The sequence below is a fragment of the Eptatretus burgeri genome, chromosome 1 (genome assembly GCF_056783735.1).
Source record: "Eptatretus burgeri isolate ZD-2024b chromosome 1, Ebu_testis_v1, whole genome shotgun sequence".
Taxonomy (NCBI): domain Eukaryota; kingdom Metazoa; phylum Chordata; class Myxini; order Myxiniformes; family Myxinidae; genus Eptatretus; species Eptatretus burgeri.
In genome coordinates this window covers 70728857-70748267 of record NC_140961.1, presented here as the reverse complement: position 1 = coordinate 70748267, position 19411 = coordinate 70728857, and the positions used below count along the sequence as shown (strand labels likewise).

The following is a 19411-nucleotide window of genomic DNA, read 5'->3' as shown; positions in this document are numbered from 1 at the left end:
CTTTGTTATCTTCTCTTCAAACCTGTTGGGATCAGCAATGCAGGAATCAAGAAAATCTTGGTGGCGTGCCTGTCCCTCTTTTGGAATTCTGAGCAGACTTTCACGAATCTCATCACTGGTAGCCTTCCTGGTGTTAATGTTGAACAGTTTCTTCTGTGATGCTTCTGTTTCGACTTCCATCTCAAAGGGATTGCGAGAGTCTTCTGTTTGTTTCATGACCTTCCTCAAGTCACGCATATCACAATCTATTCGTGCAGGTCGGAGTTCTGCAGCAACATCATCATTCACAATCAAACCTGCCATCTCTTGCACGAGGCTTATGAAAGAAGCCCTGGTAGATTTTGTGACCATCCATCTCAAACAAGCAATATAACTATTTGTGGCAGACGATATCCCTGTGAGGCGAGACGCTGCATCAGCGTTGACCGTTTGCTCCAGAGTTAAATCGACAGGAACACGGCTGAAAGCATGGTCAGTTCTTCGGACACTAAACGCACCTTTCTCAAGAATTTCTCGGAGTCCGGGATGCGATTCGTCAATATTCATCAGATCAAGCTGGAATTTTGTCAACCATCTACAATAGTTGACATGGTTTGTAGCGAAGAAGAGGTCTATGACTGCAGTCAGTGTGAAGATGTATAGATATGTCATTTGTTCTGATCGCTCTCTCCAGGTTGTGGTAAAGACTAATGTAATCGATGTACATCATCCAAAATTGAGCGGTGTAGCCATGTGTTCCAGATCTTGTTTCGTCTGTGTACTTGGTATAGGCAGTTTTTCCAGCAACGAAGACATCTGATGCACCTATTGACTCGAGTGCAACTTCACCACTGTGTACACTGTTGATGAATTCCTCACGTCGATCCTTTTCCTTGTTGGTCTTCATGAATGCCAAAAAGTGGAGGATCTCAAAGGCAAGGGCTAGTATTTGATGTAACCTTTTGCAGCGATTAAAACGTTTTCCTGATAGGAAGCCGTTCAGTGACCCTGGGGCTAGGACGTCAGTATCAGTTAGCATGTCAGGTCCTCCTGAATCAGAGATGATCTTCCTGACCGCTTTAAAAAATGCCATCTCAATGTGAAACACACCTGGCATTATGAAGACGTCATCAAATTGGGGCTTTTCTGTGGCTTGAATCTGCATGGCAGGTTTTGCTGCATTCAGGTCATACATGACAATTCCAAATTTCTGCTCATACTCTTTGGCACATCTTTGGGCTGTGATGAGCATCTCTTGTATGACGTCAAGACTAGTGATTGGCTGTCTCAGGTTGGGCATGTATCGGACCTCTTGTTTTGGCAGCTTGTCTTCGTAGTTTTTGGCATTATACCTGACCCACATTGGAACCTTGCCTACATCTAGAGCATGACTCATCATCCACATCAGGTCCAAGTTTCTTGCAGCACCACTGACATCAGGGAGATTGAAGACATCTACGTGCTTGTAACTGAAAACTGTCATTTTTGGTTTTTTTATGATAGGGTTCCAGTGATGCATCTTGTTGCTCTAGTGATAGTTTTCGCCCCTTCCTGGTGCTAGGATTTTTGGCGGCCATGAGACGGACTTGCTTGGTTCAACTGACCTTGTTTCTTCTGATTCATCTGGTAAATTCTGAGACATTATTCCGATTGTATCATGTAGTGTGTCTGCACCAGATAATGTATTTGTCAACTCATCAAAGTTATCAAATGCAACACCCATTGGCTTGTCTTTGATGGTTCCATCATGACAGGACAGTCGCCTTTATTGAAGTTGCTCTGCTGTTTCTGTTTCCAATTCCTCTAAGCTGTTGTAATTTATGCAGTGCCCAAATCGATTTAACACCTGCACAACCTTTTTGCTACCTGTGACAGATTTCACAGCAGCACCCAGTGCCACTTGCTTTGCTGGTTTGATTTTACCTCTCCTAGTAATGAAGAGGGCATCATCACAGGATGATTTAACGCGGCGCATGACATGATCGGTACATTTTGTGGGATTTTGTCCACAGTACAAGGTGGTCAGCCTTGTGTATCATTTCATCATTGCATATCCATCACCTCCCTTCAGGTCATCTAAAGTAGGATTTTCGGGCAAATCCTTTTTTTGAACATCAAGTAGTTGTTTCCTGAGTAGCAGAGCGGCCTTAGTCACAATTTGTTCATCATCGGAGGCATAGTCATATTTGACACGTACTGCGTCATCAGACATTTCAGAACTGTACATTATCAATCCTAATTTCTCTCTGAGTGGAGTTTGAAATTTAAGTTTGTCACCTAATTTTCCTTTCAAATTCCGCATTAGGCTTTGAGCGTTATTTAGAGGAGTTTCTGATGATATATTGCACAAGTCCAAATACCTCGCATACACAGATGTAAGGAGTTCGGGCCTTTTGTTTCTGAGGACAGATTGTTCAACATATGCTTGAATATCATCAACAACTGACGGGTTGGTGGTACTGGTCGATCGACTTTTGGCACTCTTCCTGTCACGATCGCGTACTCTGTTTGCCGACATCAGAAGCAAACTCTTGTTAGAGTGATATTTCACTTCCTTGGCGATGAGGTCAACGCCACTGATTTTAGACAAGATTTTAGCATCATTTCATACCAAAGCCGCCTCCTGAATGCTTTGGCTTGCCTCGAGAGTTTTGCAAGCGCCAGCAACTTCAAACCCACCCTTTTTGCGCTTTTTTTTGTGTTGCCACAAAACAAACATTGCGGTGGAAATATACTGGAAGTGGATGGCTTTTCATCTGAGGTTGCGGTTGCAGAACGTAAATGTGTTGTCGTAGAGGTACTCGCAGTGTCACCAATGTCGACAGGTGACTGGCTGGCTGGAACTGCAGTAAAGTTTTTATAACAGCTAACATGCTAACATCCTTTTCCCCTGGGCTTTCAGGTATATCAAGAACGACATCGCGGTAGACTGAATTCTCAATTTCTTTTTTTACGCCTGTTTGATGCAGCTTCTTGTATTGTGGCCCATTGTTGTTCACCGAATGGTAACACTTCAAGGCATGGCCTCTTTCCCGAACTCTGATGCGTATGAAGGATACAGCGTCTCTGAGGTGTCGGAACTGGGCTTGGGGTCTCGGTCCTGGCAATGTTGGGAGACAATCAGGGTCTTGCGTATCCATTGCCACTTATCTGAAAAGGCAATATTATTTGGGATAGAACAATGTTCGGAAAAGGTTTTTTTAAAAGAAACATTTTGTTTTTGCAATCAGCAAAATGAAATTTCTTGTATTACCAGGTTTAATTAGGACGTGGCATAAATTAAAGTACCGGCAAATCGATTAAATGATATCAGGCCGAGAGACAGATATTGCGGATTAAAAAATGTTTTTATAAACATGATAAAGGATGAGATGATCACATTTGACCCGTTTTTAAGTGGACGAGGTACAGGAGTTGACACTTAAGAATGGCCAATCCATGGACAGGGTGGTCTGAGAGACATTTTGGACAAACTTCCATCTTTGTACTCAATCATGCTAATTAATGTAATTAGTGCTAATTAGGGGTGTTCTTGAGTAGACTAAGTACAGGAGTTGACACGTAAGAATGGCAAACCTTGATTTTCACCCCAAAGATGAACTATTTAGCACTGGTTTCATTCATGTACCTAATTATGCTAATTAACCTCCCCCCCCGCCCCCCCCCCGGCAGCACTGACCCTGACCTTTGACCCGTTCTTAACTGGACTTGGTACAGGATTTGACACATAAGAATGGCCGAAACGTAGGGTACCCCACTGGATATTTTGGAGCAAGTCTCATTTTTGTACTCAATCATGCTAATTAATGTGGTAATTAGTGCTAATTAGGGGCGTTCTTAAGTAGGCTAAGTATAGGAGTTGACACTTAAGAATGGCGGATCTTTATTTCTACCTTCTCGGAGAACATTTTGGCGCTGGTTTCATTCATATACTCAATCATGCTAATTAAACTTGAATTTGGGGGTACTTTAAGTGGTCGCCCCCAGGAATGGTACAGGAGATGAAACTTAAGAATGCCCGTTTGAAGGTCCCATGTTGTGTCCCATCATATTCCAAGCCTCAAACCTTTTGTACTCGTAATGCTAAACAGATCTCCATGGGCTCCCGGACTAAAAGAACAAAACCTTTTTTGGAAAAAATTTTTTTATGGATTTTTGTGGGATTTTTATATGCCCGATATATCTATATATATATATATATATATATATATATATATATATATATATATATATATATATATATATATATATATATATATATATATATATATATATATATATATATATATATATATATATATATATATATATACATATATATACATATATATACATATATATACATATATATACATATATATACATATATATACATATATATACATATATATACATATACATATACATATACATACATATACATATACATATACATATATATATATACATATACATATATATACATATACATATACATATATATACATATACATATACATATATATACATATACATATACATATATATACATATACATATACATATATATACATATACATATATATATATATATATATGTATGTATTATGTGATACCGGTCGTCCGTCCGTCCCTGTCCGCACTCCAACTCCCAAAGTTTTCAACTTTCACGTTTCATATTTGGTACATAGGTACAGACTGTGGAGACAGTGTGTCGCGACATACGTTCGTCATCTAAAGTTGCCATGGCAACCAGGATGCTGTTTTCCATGTAGTAGCACAATTCTGTATATACCTTCTTGTTCGGGCATATATTGTGCTCACTTGCACTCTTGTTTTATTTATTTTTATTTTAAATAATCGGTCTGTAGTGCTTGACACTTTGTGAGAAGGTAATACGTTATCCCTGACCCTATTCCTTAATGGATTTGGGAAAGTGATTATGGTCTACACAAAAGAAAATTGATTTCTTCAAAATGCCAACATGCTCAGAACAGCATCTGGCAATGCCGGGTACCCCTGCTTGCGCTAAATACATATGGCATTCTTAACCTTTTCAAGGTGCGTGTACTCACCAAGAAGTCGTGGAAGCTTTGCCCATTTTCATGTCTAGTGTAATAGTTTCGCTGTGGTAGTAGTTGAACTTTAGAAAGGTCTCTTGTTCGACATTTTGAGGGATGAGTGAGATGATTGAGCACTTCATAACGAGAGGCACAATATGGTGACCAAAGGTAGACGCCTGATGCTGCGTCATACGCTTGGCTGTGACGTTCACTGAAGGAGTGGAGGGCTGTTTGAAATTTCACTCGTAGCACTTCACTCTATTGTGCTGCACAGTATTTAAATTGCATCATATCATCGTGAAAAAAATGCTAATGTAAGTCACGAAACCTGTTGTAAAAAAGCAGGTTTGTTGAAGTGGAAAAAAACCCCTAAACCGAGTGTTTGTCGAGGGTTAGTAAATTGAGGGAGACCTGTAAGTTAAACTGTGTTGCTGGAATGCTTTGAATTGCAAAATGAGCAACAACTGAAGTTTCCCTGAACATTCATTAATTTTAGTTCTCAGTTGGTCTCTGTTATTGAGTCTTTAATTTCTCACTATTCTTCATTTGTCTGAAGATTACCAGTAAACGATGAAAGTGAATTGCAAAACTGTCCAAAGCATTTTGAGAGCAATTAAAATAAAATAAAGAAAAAAAAATATTTTTTTTGACTTCTCATTTAAACAAATGTTATATGTGCAGAAATGAAATTAATTCTTCATTTCTTGTTTGTGAAAACCAATGCTACTTTGAAGTGTTCATCATAAAGTGCATGGCCAACAAAGCACAGTAATAAGAAAAAATTATTGCGTCACATTTTGTAATGCAGTTTTGCATGTTTTCATCGGAGTTTTATTTTGAAAAATAAAAAAGATTAAGAATGGGAAGTAGCAACTGGTTGCTGGTTAATTTAAATAGTGTATACATACGCACATACACTGACTCTCCAATGGGCAATCCGAGATTAACTCCCAAGGCACCCAGACGCATTCTGAGCACACAACTCTGGTACGATGTGCTTATGATTAATTTTGTCCATTTCGCGGTTTCAGCGCATGCGTGCTGTTTTATAAAGGAATTTGGTTATGCTGTAGGACAATTCCGTGGCTCAAAACCCACAGTGAATATGCTTTTAAACAGAAGTTATTAAATTTTAACTGGGAGAGAATGCTATGGAATCAATGAAGGAAGAGTCTATATTGAAAACCTGCCAGTGTGTTTAAACTTGGCATGGTCTCCATGCCTAAACCTTGAACTAACTTGCGACATGCAGATTCATTCAAGGACATATTGTTGTGGGCCGGGGTTCGGTGGCGATAAACGACCACGAAATGGAGCAGTGGAGTAGTTTCCCACCGAACACCCGGAATTTAGGTCGTGACTCTCGGACAACTCCGAAAGGTCATGGGTCACTTAGACGACCGTGGTCGCCAATATTTCGTCGGCGTGAGGTAGGGTCCACTTGTCTAATTCCAATTTACCTAAGTACTCACGCCGTCCAACGACCGGGGAGACCACACCCTCGGCCGACTTTGTCCGAATTGAGTCGCTATCACCGACTCGGATCCGGCGTAACCGAGCGGAAGTTACCAAAGCCGCGCCGGACCAAATGAACAACTTACGGCACGAACTGCCTAACTAATTCGCAATACGCACCATGCTAGGCCAATGGAGGAAAGCACAGAAAATGAGCTGGTACATTTAACGGGTTTATTTATAACAATAATTGGGGAGGGGAAGCACACAAAGAGCAGAGTTATCACAAATAAAGAAATGTAATGTACAAGGAAAGGAAAACACTTGTACAATCCTACTTACAGACGGGGCCCACGGACACACACACAAAATAAAAGAAACAGGATTTTATTGTTCCCCTCGCAGCCATGAGGAGAGACGAGCTGGAGGTCAGAGTAAAAGAGTACCTGCCTTCGCAGGGAAGTGTGCTCGGAAATGCGGCACCTGGTGGCTACTGGTCGTCGGGGCATGATCCGGGAGCTCGTACCAGGCTCGTGGTTCGGGACAGAACCTGCGTGGCGAATCGTCGGGGCACTCTAACTCCGATCTGTCCACGTGCCAACAAAATCGCCTTCTCCGTGCAGCCTCCGACAAGTGCAAAACAACAACCATGGCTACTTTTGTCCACTCCAATCCTGTCCACCGAACTCTTTGCGCCAACGCCAACGATGACACACGACCTTCCGTCCACACCACTCCCGTTTTTCCACCACTCTTCTGGCACTGCTTGGGGGCTATATCTCCTCCCACACACGGCGGGGCCTTGGTGAGAATCATCTCGCTGTCCGTCCCTCATGGGCTGACGGCTGCACCCTTCCGAGGCGAAGCTCGGTCGCCCCGAATATTCCTCGTAGCCATGTGGCCTCGCTCGCGCAGAATAACAGGATCTGCCCTTAGAAAATCGTCGTACCAGAGGAGTTCGTCTGTGGGGATGGAGCGTGATGGGCTGGTTGTGTCGTCCAGATGGGATGGTAGATGTATGGGATATAGATAGCTGATGTAATAACCTAACTAAAGACGTCACAACGCACGTTTCCGAGTCTCCCACTAGACAAAAAGGAAAGGGACCTATCTCACACGTGCTTACCGGCATAACTAACTTTGGAACCTGAATGTTGAGTGAGCATGGTTTCCAGATTCGTAACAATATAACAAATGTAGAGGGCTACCCTGAAGCCACCCATGAGACTGTGGTGCTCTGAATAGCTTGCAGGTTGGTGACCCTTCAGTTTGTACTCCAGCTATAGTGGCTCACTTTCCATTCAGACTGAATTGTGACTAAAAGCCGGACCACAAACTTCTGGAATGGCTCGCACCCTTAAATGTGGGTGCCAACCTCTTGGCATAATGCTTCTGTGTTGCCCTTTATAGTAGTGACCACTCCTTACTGGGTGTTGTGCTCATAGTTCTGCCATATTGCCACTGCGTGTCAGATGTGGACTTGTAATGTTGGGATAGTGTGCTGAATGTTGCACACTGTTCCACCATGTTTCTGCTGCTTTGTCACACATCACACACATGGACTCACTGCGTTGGTTTCACAGCTGCGTGGGAGGTGAAAAAATAACAATGGAGAACGATTACGTATTACAGAGGAAAAGAGGCAAAAAGACAGGTGCTAGAGCAACAAGGAGCTTTCTGTGCGCACAATCCGTCATTGTTAACTGATTGCAAAACACTGACATTCATTCTGAAGTGTGTGTGCGTGTGTGTGCGTGCGTGCGTGCGCGCGCGCGTGCATATTTTCTCGAAGCACTTTCATGAATAGTCTGTCATTCCTCTACTTCATACCTGTGCACCAAAATTGGCAGGCAAGAAAGGTGGATTTGACTGCAAAATATAGACTTTGGTTGTTTTTTTTTGTGAATGAGGACTTTGTGCGAAACAAATCAAGTAACATTACCATTCAACTGTGGTTTGACTTGAGTAATTGCAAGGAAATTGGCACTGAAGTGTGAAAAAGGACAAAAGAGGGCTTCAGCAAGTTGCAAGATAATGTTCAAGCAACTGTTTCAGTGTTGTCCTCTCATCTGAAGTGTAGCTGTGGGAGGACCATTCTGGGGAGACAGACTGATGTTGCCTTGTAGACTTGGATCGCCATGCACATCGGCCTCAATCAGCCAATTAACTACAATCTCAGACTCCTGCCCCACCAAAAAGTGCATTGCGTGCCTCAAAATGGATTTTTCAACTTCTTTGACATTGATCCTCAGCTTCTAGTTCTCTCGATCAAGCGTTGCTGTGTGCAGTGCCTCTGTCTGTCTCCAGGCCCGTATCTTTGTTCAACATGTTTATGTAGTTGAGATCTGAGCCGCCCCGTTTTCCATGTTTAGGTGTCCAAAGTACAATATTGGAAACGTGTTTGTTTTTGTCTGCAGCAGTGTCCAGCAGTCCTGAGACGTTTTCTAATTTAACAGCTTTGGAAGAGAACCATAGAGCACTTTCCTTGTCCTATGGTTACATTTGATGTCCATTGGTCTGAACGAAAGTCTAGTATAGCATCCATAAAGTCCCTTCTTGTGGATCGCAATGCGGGTCAATGCTTAACTTCCAGAAAGCAGGATGGTTTAATTTGCCATGAACAGTCATTCCAAATGGGCTTTGGATCTCACATTGGTGAGATAATCAGTGTGATTGATGTTTTCCCACCCTGATTACACCACAGATGGTGTCATTTGATTAGAAGTTCAAACTGTCTGGCTCAGATGGGTAGCATTTTATTGAGCAACGGCTGGTGATTTCTATTGATTAACTTGAGTGGTATTTTCTAACCTCCATATAGCCACATTGTGTTGGGAAATACATTTTTACGTCTGCCACCGAAGTTGAAGGAGGTTGTTTTCACCTCTTTTTGTCTTGTTTGTTTGTGTGCAGTATATCTCAAAGTTGTGGATGGATCCGGATGCAATTTTGTGAACAGTTTGGGTGTGTAACAAGGACTAACTGATTAGATTTTGGTGAATATCCGGATCTGGCAACTCGATTTTTAAATTGATTCTTCACCAATTGAGAGATTGTGCGAAACCGATATTCAGCATGATATCTCAAAACATTGTGGATGGATTCAGGCAAAACTTGGTGGACAGGTTGGGTGTGTGGTGAGGGCGAATCAACTAGATTTTGGTGAAAATCCTGATCTGGATATGAGAATTATTTAATTTTTACAGTGATTCTTCACAATTATGCCTGGTATTGGCTTAATGGTTAGGGTGATGGGCTTTGGATCCTTGGGTCCTGAGTTGAAATCCCACTCAGCTGTTAAATAATACCAGGTGGGGTTAACTCAGCCTGTCATCCTTCCGAGGTCGGCAAAATGAGTGCCAGCTTGCTGATATACTGTGTCGGAGTGGCGACCCGTTCAGGATTGTGCCCAATAGCCAAGGAGACTGCTTGGGCAGCACCAACGCTCTGCACAGAATATGGTTCCAATCTCCTCCTTCACCAGTGATAGATCAGGCCAAAAACGATATACTGTATCGCATGATATTTAAGCAAGGACAAATGTGTCCAAGAGCTGCGTCATTCCACCAGTCAACAAGAAGAAGAAGAACAACGCGGAGCTCTCTTCGAGCCAGCGTTCACAACGCGGAAAGGTTTTGTCTTCACCAGAAGAAGAAGAACAACAACAACAACAACAACAACAATAACAACGCGGAGCTCTCTTAGAGCCAGCATTCGCTACGCGAGACTCGGCTGAAAATGTATTTGGCCCAATATGTTCTCGTGGATCGGGCATTACGTGGCGTAGGAATGCACTCTACCGAGTGCCCTTCTAGTTCGTCATGATTTGGAGCACCTCCATCTTTTTGGCACTTTCGTCCCACCCTCAACTCTGACCTCTCTAAAGCCAGCTGCAGATTCGGCATACTCTGTCATGCCAAGTCCTTTGATAAATTCCAACTTCTCACAGCTTACAAGGTGTTTGACCACTGCTCAATGTGCTACTTCTCTCTTCCATGGTCTGGTTGATTCCACTTCAAACCTCTCGTCTCTTGGATGTGGTGAAGTCCAGAAAGTTAAACGTCCACACCGAACCTGAGGCATGCCCTGTTGTCTTTACAGAAATGTTTTTTGGTATCTCTCTTGGTCTCTTTCAGCTCTTTCCACCTCTGCTCTTTCAACTCTTCATGCTGCTTATTATTTAATTGATGCTTTCACTAAAACAGTGCTCATTTTGTGCTTTTCCATCACCACCACGTCCAAGTGTAGTATTAAGGTTTTGGGGCAAAATACTGGATTTTTAAAAAGCAAAAAAAAAACAAAAAAAAAACAACCCACCACCACTCACAAAATTACAAAATCTTACCTTTTGTGTGTGTAATGTATTTTCATCACCAAGTTGGCGCATGGAGGGGTATCATTGTTCCAAAAGTTGCTTGCTTTTCGGCCTGAAAATTATTTATTGACTCCTGCAGGTATGTGAAGCAACATCTCTTCTGATTTTTTTTTCTTCTTCTCCCCCTGCCCCCCCTTCAGATTTTTTTGCATTTAAAATGCTTTCTAATTTTCTCCATTTTGTTTTATTTGTTCCCAAATGAAGTTGTTCATCGTGCACCGGTATTTAACCGCTTTTTTAATGTATTGTAAAGTCCTATTAGTGAGGGGAATAAGGGAAAACATCGTTACACGCTGGACAAAAGTGCCAAATTTTTTTGGTGGTTACCTATGGACTTAATAAAAAAAATCCCATGCTCCAAAAAATCTGACCATATTTTCATGTGATTATGGGTCAAAATCCAAGATGGCGGCCAGAATTTTAAAAAAAATCGATAAATAATTATAACTTCGCTAATATTGGTCGTAAAAATATGTGTAAACTATCTATTTGTAGGTAATGATGCCCAGGCAGTCGATTGAAACCATCAGATTTGGGGTTAGATCATCAGGAACTAAGATAATGGTCACATGTAGAAAAAATATGGGTAGCTCGATACTAACATTGACGTTTCGTGAGACACATTTGTTATACGAGACATACTTTGCTGGATACATATTTTAATAAAAACTGAACCATTATATCGTGTACATGTGTATATGATATACACTAATGAACACAAGCAAGTTAGTTATTTTCGCAATTGCAGCTACTCAGGTCAGTACAGTTCAGCCCAGATTTGATGCATTTGCAGATGCGACAACCACGCTCTGATTTACAGCCACATTTGATAAGTTCAATGCAAGCTTTTGCAGCTTCTGGTATTGTCATCAAAATTGGTTCCCATTGGTCAGCCTGTAGACTCCATCCAAACGCTTCAGGCGACGGTATGATAACGTGGGCCTGCCGACTTGCTGACCAAATTCCAGCCTGAAGGATAACTCTCTTGACATGTTGTACCAGTGCATCCTGCAACAAAGTAGTATGTACATTGCTATAAGATAAACTGATTGGGTATACACTAAATTTCAATCTTGCAATTTCATTCAAGCATTCTGCTTAATACCCTTAGTACTAAGTACCTTAGTTGGTGGAATATTTTCAAGAGGTCTGCTTTTCTTGGAGAACAATTCCCGCCTCGCGTCGTTTGTCGGCATCATTGCTTGTTTTGTCATACATGACAATTGTGAAGCGTTCTAGGTGTTTAAATTGAGGCGATCCAGTATCCAACCTTTCAAAGGGATGATTCCAGATGAAGAGGAAGGCTTCAGTAACCAAAGGGTAGCTTTTCCATGATTGCCAGGCACTTTTTTTGCCCTTCCGGAAGAAATACGAGGTGGTATCACTCCCTGAAAATGCGTGGAATACAGGAAGTGCCCGAGCGATCCTTTCTCCAAGGCTTACAGATATGGCGTTGATGCTGTGAACATAAAAGTTTTTACCAACGCCAAATGCTACACAGAGCTCCAGGTCAGGTTGCAGTTCCAGCAAATTGAAGAAATGGCCGACAAGGATCACAAGCACATCTGTGTAAACTGTACGCATTTGTACTTTCTTGGCCCCGTGCTGCAGAGCATGTACAATATGGAACACAATCCTGCTGTCTGCTTCTTCGTGTGTGCAGTCTGACATCACGTGACTTGTGCCTCTGGAAACAACTGCAGTGCCATTCGTTATGTAGATGCCTTTTTCAGCAGGCCAGTCGCCATCAGCCACTTTCTGTGTCAAAAATGAGAAGAGTTCATCTTTATTGGATGAATCCAACAGGAAATCGTTCCACTTGGAAGGTATCTTTGTTCTTGGATTGACCTTGAGGCGCACACCACTGCCTCTTCGTTCTCTTATGGATGCCTTGATGCTGCTTGGTAAGTATTGGTCCCAGACGACATCTATCCTGTCTCTGACATCTGTAGCTCACGCAAAAGAAACGGCAAGAGCATAGACTGTACGTAGTCATCAAAGGTAGTAGCAGTAGCAGCTGACAAAGTATGGGCTAGGACGGCGCCATCAAATATCTTACAGTCCACTGTTCTATAAGTTCGTCTTGTTCACCTTGTTTGAATACCTCAATGCACCGAATCAAATCTGACTTGGTGCCCGTCCGAAGTTTTTCATGATCCGACACACTGGAAGGGTACAATTTATTTTCATGCGAGAAAAATATGTCGATCTCCATCCCGCTGTTGATTTGCGATGTACAGTCGACCAAAAAGGCTTGCATCACTTCGGATGGCTGTGAGCTCTTTCGTTTTGGAGGTTTTCTTTAGTTTTGGTGTTTGGAGCAAATGCAGTTTGTTCTTTTTGATTGACTCATGAATCGACTTGCTTTGTTCTGTGAAGACCTCCTTCTTAAATATGTTGTACTGAGCATTTCCAAGAGCTTCTAATCCTTTCATAGCGTTAGCTACTTCCTGGTCGGCGCATTGACGTGTATGAAGAACCAAGAGTTCTTGGCAGTCATCAGAGAATGGATTTCCATACCCATTGATCGTCTGAATGAAGTTGTTTGTTTGCTGCTGAAATAACTTCTGTGCTGACAATCCTTCGTCGTGATTGTGGTACTGAAGATCGGCATCGTCGGAAGCCAAGTATTCATTTTCAAAAGATGTGACCACTCGAGCTTGTTCAGGACCAGCGATCATCCATCTCTTCAAGGACTCAGGTTTTTCAGTCAGTCCGATAGCCCCAGCCTTTCCTTTTACTTTAGCATTCTCCTGCTCGTGGGCCTGATCTATTGGAATAGCGAAAAATCTGTGGCTGCCTTTGACAACCACCCAGTGCTTTTCGAGGTCCTCTTTAACACCGACTGGTAGTGAATTCATATCCCGGATGTGCACGCTAACCCATCTGCTGTAATCGTGATCCAGGGCGAAGAACAGGAACATCAGTGAATCCAGCACCTCTCGATAGAGTTGAAAGTTCTTTTCGCGATGGGCTCTAATGAACATTAGTGTAGTCTTTTCTAATCTCAGCACCAGGTCCCAATATTGAAAGGTTGGGCTCTTCTGTCATGGACATCTTCCTCCTGTCAAAGGCTTTCTCGTCATCAGTATCAGTATCATTCGCTGCAATAAATGATTCTTGTTGAAGATTTCCAAGAGCGAGAGCAGATACTTGATGTGCATGGCGAGTTCAGATTATGTGCGATACTTTTAAGAATGACTGCGCTGTACCTGCCATTGCTATACCAGACTCTGTCGATGCATCTATCCAGCCAGATGCATCCAACATCGCCAAGAACAGTCCAAAGGGCCTTTTCCAGATGTAGGCCTCCAAACATGATGACCATCAAATTTTCTCCATGCGTTGTTGGAAATTTTCACTGTGTGTACTTGCACATGGCAAAGATCGGACAGTCACATGCCAGAATTGGTATCTGACCAGGATTCAGAAATTGAGTTATACTCTGTATGATGCTCATGCAGTGTTTGACCATTGCAGCTGAGTCAGCCTTCTCTACAAAGAGTGGCAATAAGGTTGTGATTGCAGGCAATTCATTTGGTTGAGGCTGACATGATGCATGATATGCAGCCCATGACAATGATTGTTCGCGCACCAAGTCCTGTTGCAGTAGTTCAGATGCATGTTGAATCCACCGTTCCTCTTGGGCGTTGGCTTTCTCTATGTAATCAGCAAAACCTGACGTTGTGGTGTGTTCTGTTGTTGTGGGCTTCATGTAAACAGCAGGTACAATGGAATACGAATCCGGAAGAACCAGACTTTGTGATTAATTTGAAGTTGTGTTGGACAAGCTAACAGGTTGACTGCGTATAATCCCAGGATGGTCTTTTCTTGGCTGCTGAATGATGCTAATCCCTGTTCCATGAAAGGATCCCTGTGCTGTCGTTGAAGACGGATTATTGTCAAGATTGTCTAATGCACTTACTGTGAACAAACCTTTTCTCAACTGGCTTGGACACACTACTCCATCGCTTCTATATTGTTCACACTGTGCGGCAGCAAGTTCGTTTTCAAGTTGCATGACACGTTTGTATGACACACTTATCCCTAAGCTGGCCATTTGATCAACTGGTGTCTTGCTCCGAGTTTGAGTATGTAAGTTTAAACCACCATATAAAGGTACTGGTGGTTCACGGTCTGGAGAGTAACGCTGATTTTTTGTCTCAACATTTCCTTTCTTCTTGCAGTTGTGAACCAAGAGCTGTGTGAGTGTCAGGCATGCTTGGGAGTCATTTACTGAACCTGCTAAATTTGGGCCATTGATGAGCATGGACATTAACAATCTTGTACTGGGCGTAATCTTCTGCTGACATCCAGGGTTGAATTCGCCACTGAATGCTATCATTTCTTTCAGGATTTCCTCCCTACATATCTTGGCAACTCTGGCAAACAACCTAGCTTCTTCGTCATAATCGTGGAACAAGAAAGCGTCTTTGAGTAGTTGCTGAATGCCTGCTGGGAATGCCAGCATTATGTTTTTTTTCCATCAGATTGCTCAACTAGTCCTATGTGGGAGAAGTGATTGAGGAGTTTTTCTTTTAACTGGGTTTTATTGATGGTGGTATCAATGCCAAAGTCCCCAAGTCTTTTCTCAAACATGTTGTGGATGTTTGAATAGGTACGTCCCCTCCTCGGCAGATTCCTCCATGTACGTTACAAGTTCAACAAATACTCTTGAATTGATCATTTTGGCTCGTTGATTCTGCTCACGTTGATCAGCCCTTGTTGGACTCGTCTTTCGCCTGTAACCATGATAGTCATTTCGGTACTTTGTCAGACAGTCTATATGGTACTTGAGTTCATTTGAGACCAGATCCCCACATAGTATTTTTGCAAGTACTTTGCCGTCTTGCATTTCAGTGGCCATTAACTTTAAATTGTACTCTGCACATTTAGTTGCAGATTCATGCAGTTTTCTGCGGCCACTCTCATCACAGAATAAACAAGTGTCCTTGCTTGATCCCGTTGACTGTCGCTTTGATCGCTGGGATGCGCTGGTACCTGGAGCTTTTTAATCGTCTTGTTTACGTTTTCTTTATTCAGCTCTCGTTCAAGTTTACTTTTATTAAACATTTGGTGGCATGCCCGATGCCGAGAAGCATTGTTTTCTGCAAAACATTCTGGGGTGTCATGTTCGCCAAAATCAACATCGACCGGCAATGCACCTATCTCTTCGAACTCTCTGACATTGTCAAGAAAGTCCTTATAGACATCGTCAGCATTGTGGTTCTGTCTGTTCTTTGGACATGAAAGAGGTGAAGTGTATCTACTGTTCTGGCAAATGACACAAATTGTCCAGTCCATGGTGTGGTTTCACTGAACAGTAGATTCAGGGCTGTTTACAACCTGGAACAAAGAAAATAAACATTATCCAACCGCCACAAAATATACAATTACTTCCAGATGAATCTTCTATGAGGGCATTAGACAAAGTGAAATATGCATCATCAAATTATCAGTTTGCCTACAAATAAACACACGATATAGGAAAGATGATGGTCAACATGTACACAACTTATTTGAGTGCAACAAAAAAGTCATAAAAACATGTAACGCGAACCATCAATTTTCATATCGAGCGACCCATATTTTTTCTACATGTGACCATTATCTTAGTTCCTGATGATCTAATCCCAAATCTGATGGTTCCAATCGACTCCCTGGGCATCATTACCTACGAATAGATAGTTTACACATTTTTTACGACGAATATTAGCGAAGTTATTATTTATCGTTTTTTTTTTTTTTTTATAATTTTCGGCCGCCATCTTGGATTTTGACCCATAATCACATGAAAATATGGTCCGATATTTTGGAGCATGGGATTTCTTTATTAAGTATGTCCATAGGTAGCCGCAAAAAATTTTTGGCACTTTTCTTCAGCGTGTAATGATATTGACCCACTATGGAGCTAATTCCCCTCACTATATTGTATTGCACTGATTTTTTTTTAAATAATAATAATTATTACAAGTCTGGAGACGGCGATGGTTCACGAGCAATGTATACGGTTCGCCTTTTTTTATTTTTTGACCTTCGAGGGGACGCCACGGGCAAACTGGCAGGAATCGGGAAAAACGTAAATGATGAAAGTTGTAGTACTCGAAGGGCACTACTTGCATACCAACTTTCATTCAAAACAGTTGAAAACCCTCGGAGCTCGATGCCCCATTTATTGATTTTTTTTTGACATTTTCTAAGTTCGTGACCTTGTGACCTTGACCTTGGGATGAAAATGAAAAATCGAGCTCCGTGGGGCTATGCAGGTGCCGTTGGGCTAACCAAATACTGAAACCCCTGCCAGATTCGACAAACCCCCTCAGAGAAGATGTAACTTGAAACAGGCTACCCCCTAAAAACACATGTTTTTTGGGCATGGCTCTGCCCATAATGGGCGCAGCACACTCATTCTCAGGAAAACACAACTCTATCATGATACAAACCTCGCATCCTAATTTTATCAAGATTTGATCAAAACCCACGGAGCTATGCTTGGGACAGACAGACACACACCCATAACGAATATAGTGGTCACTTACTGACTCGTGAACCAATAGTATTGTATCGTCCTTGCCAGTCGTATTCATAAATGCACTTCTTTTTTTTCTTTCTGTTTTTTTTAACACTTTTCTAAAATTCAAGGTACAATTGTTTTAGCTGTTTAATATCCAGATGTGTTTCAAATATTATGGCAGCCGATTAATTGGAGAAATATCCATTTTGTAAATTATAGCATTTTTTTAAAATCAGTGTATCCACAAATTTCATATTGTGGGTTATTAGCTGAAGGTTTGCCATTTTTGAGGAGGATTTAGCACGTTGTTACTTTTCATTATTTTTCTTTATCGAGGAAATCCCCACCTTGTCGATGTAAAATCCTTCCAAAATTCTTAATTTCACAGTTTAATGCATCAAATTGATGTCAGTCATTGACTCATTGAACCTGCAAGCATTAAATGTCGTCAAGGCACTGGATTTACCATGGGTGCCCCTCCAAAAAGGCAAGATGTCTAATGAATTTCCCTTCATTAACAGGTATCGTTCTAATGGGGGAAACGTGTATATTTGGAGGCACAAGTGGACCCGTTGATCTATTGGATCAAATTTTCATTGGTCTGCATGCTGCTTTGCACAAGCCCAGATGAACTTGGGCCAGGGTGGTGATTATAACTCTTGTTATTATTGTCAATATTAATTGTATTAATTAATATATGCTTTGTTGCAATGTTATGATTGTTTGTTTTTGTAATTAGAATGCCATACTGTGGAAGGACCTATTAAGCTGCTTTATACAACTTAACATGGCATGTTTAAAACATGGGAATTCTTCAGGATTCTTTGTATTTAATTAGCCTAATCAACTCAGGAGATCATGCCTATCATTTTGGTGCGTTACACTCCACTTCAGAGAGCTCCAGTTACAGGGTTTTCCCTGGGTTTTAAAATGACTTGGGTAAAACTGCCAACTTATAATTTTGGTGGCCCGCGGCTGCCACGATTAGTGGGCGCGGGGGGGGGGGAGGGTTGTCCCCCCTTTTCGCTGTCGGGGGGGGGGGGGAGGGGGGTCTGGGGGTTCTCCCCCAGGAAATTAAGCAATTTTAGATGCTCGTAGGTGCATTCTGAGCATGCAAGTGGAGACACAAATTAGTATCTTGGCATCATCAATTTTGCAAAAAAAATTCTCACTTACAACATATCTTATATTTAGCATGTATGCATCTTCATCATAAATATTTATAATCTTTTTTTTTAATCTTTCTTTATTTAAAAGCAGTTGGGGGGCCAGAAATTGACTTCGGCAGCCGCCCAAGTGAGCCCTATGGATGGAAAACACTGCAGTAGAAAAAACACACACACACACACCAACACCAACACCAACACCAACACCAACACCAACACCAACACCAACACCAACACCAACACCAACACCACCAACTCGATGCCTGTTTGGTGGAAACCTCAACCTAAAAATTATTTGATTCTTAATATGAATCAATGTTTGAGGTAAAGACCATAATTTGACAAATGGCACCACATTGCAAAGATTTTCCTTTGCACATGCATTGTGGGCACCCAGTCCCTATAAAAGCATCATTCATGAAGTTTTAGTGCATGCCTCCAAAATGCCACAATTAACTAATGCTGAGAAGTTACCAGGCAATTGGAATGCTGAAATGTTAGTTTTGTTGATTTATGGGTTACATGTTCACTCGACAACCGTTGCTTGTCTGAAGGAAAGATTCATCATGACGGGGCAAGTCTTTGATCATCCTCGTAACTGACAGGGCATGTCATGCATATGTGATTACATTAAAGCAACACTAACATCCACTTCCAGCACTTGGGCAAACGGTTCCAGGTGGCTACAGATACTGTCAATGCCATTATTGGGGCCGTTATCAATGCCGGACCGTTATCTCTGCCATGACCGTTCCTGGGAAAGCCACATTTCAAACCTCGCCTCCAAAGCCAGTCGCCGACTGGGAATCCTCCTTCGTGCAAGGTCCTTCCTCGGCCCACCTGAACTCCTGACCACTTACAAAGCTTTTGTCTGCAGCCT

At 42.0% G+C, this 19411-nt stretch overlaps 1 protein-coding gene and 1 pseudogene across 1 annotated transcript in view; one reads left to right on the top strand and one right to left on the bottom strand.

Annotated features, from left to right (window-relative positions):
• The window catches only part of RBBP6 (RB binding protein 6, ubiquitin ligase), a 102574-nt gene that overhangs the window by 41624 nt on the left and 41539 nt on the right, over positions 1–19411 (top strand). The window lies entirely within an intron of this gene.
• On the bottom strand, positions 575–8003 carry LOC147034702 (uncharacterized; annotated as a pseudogene).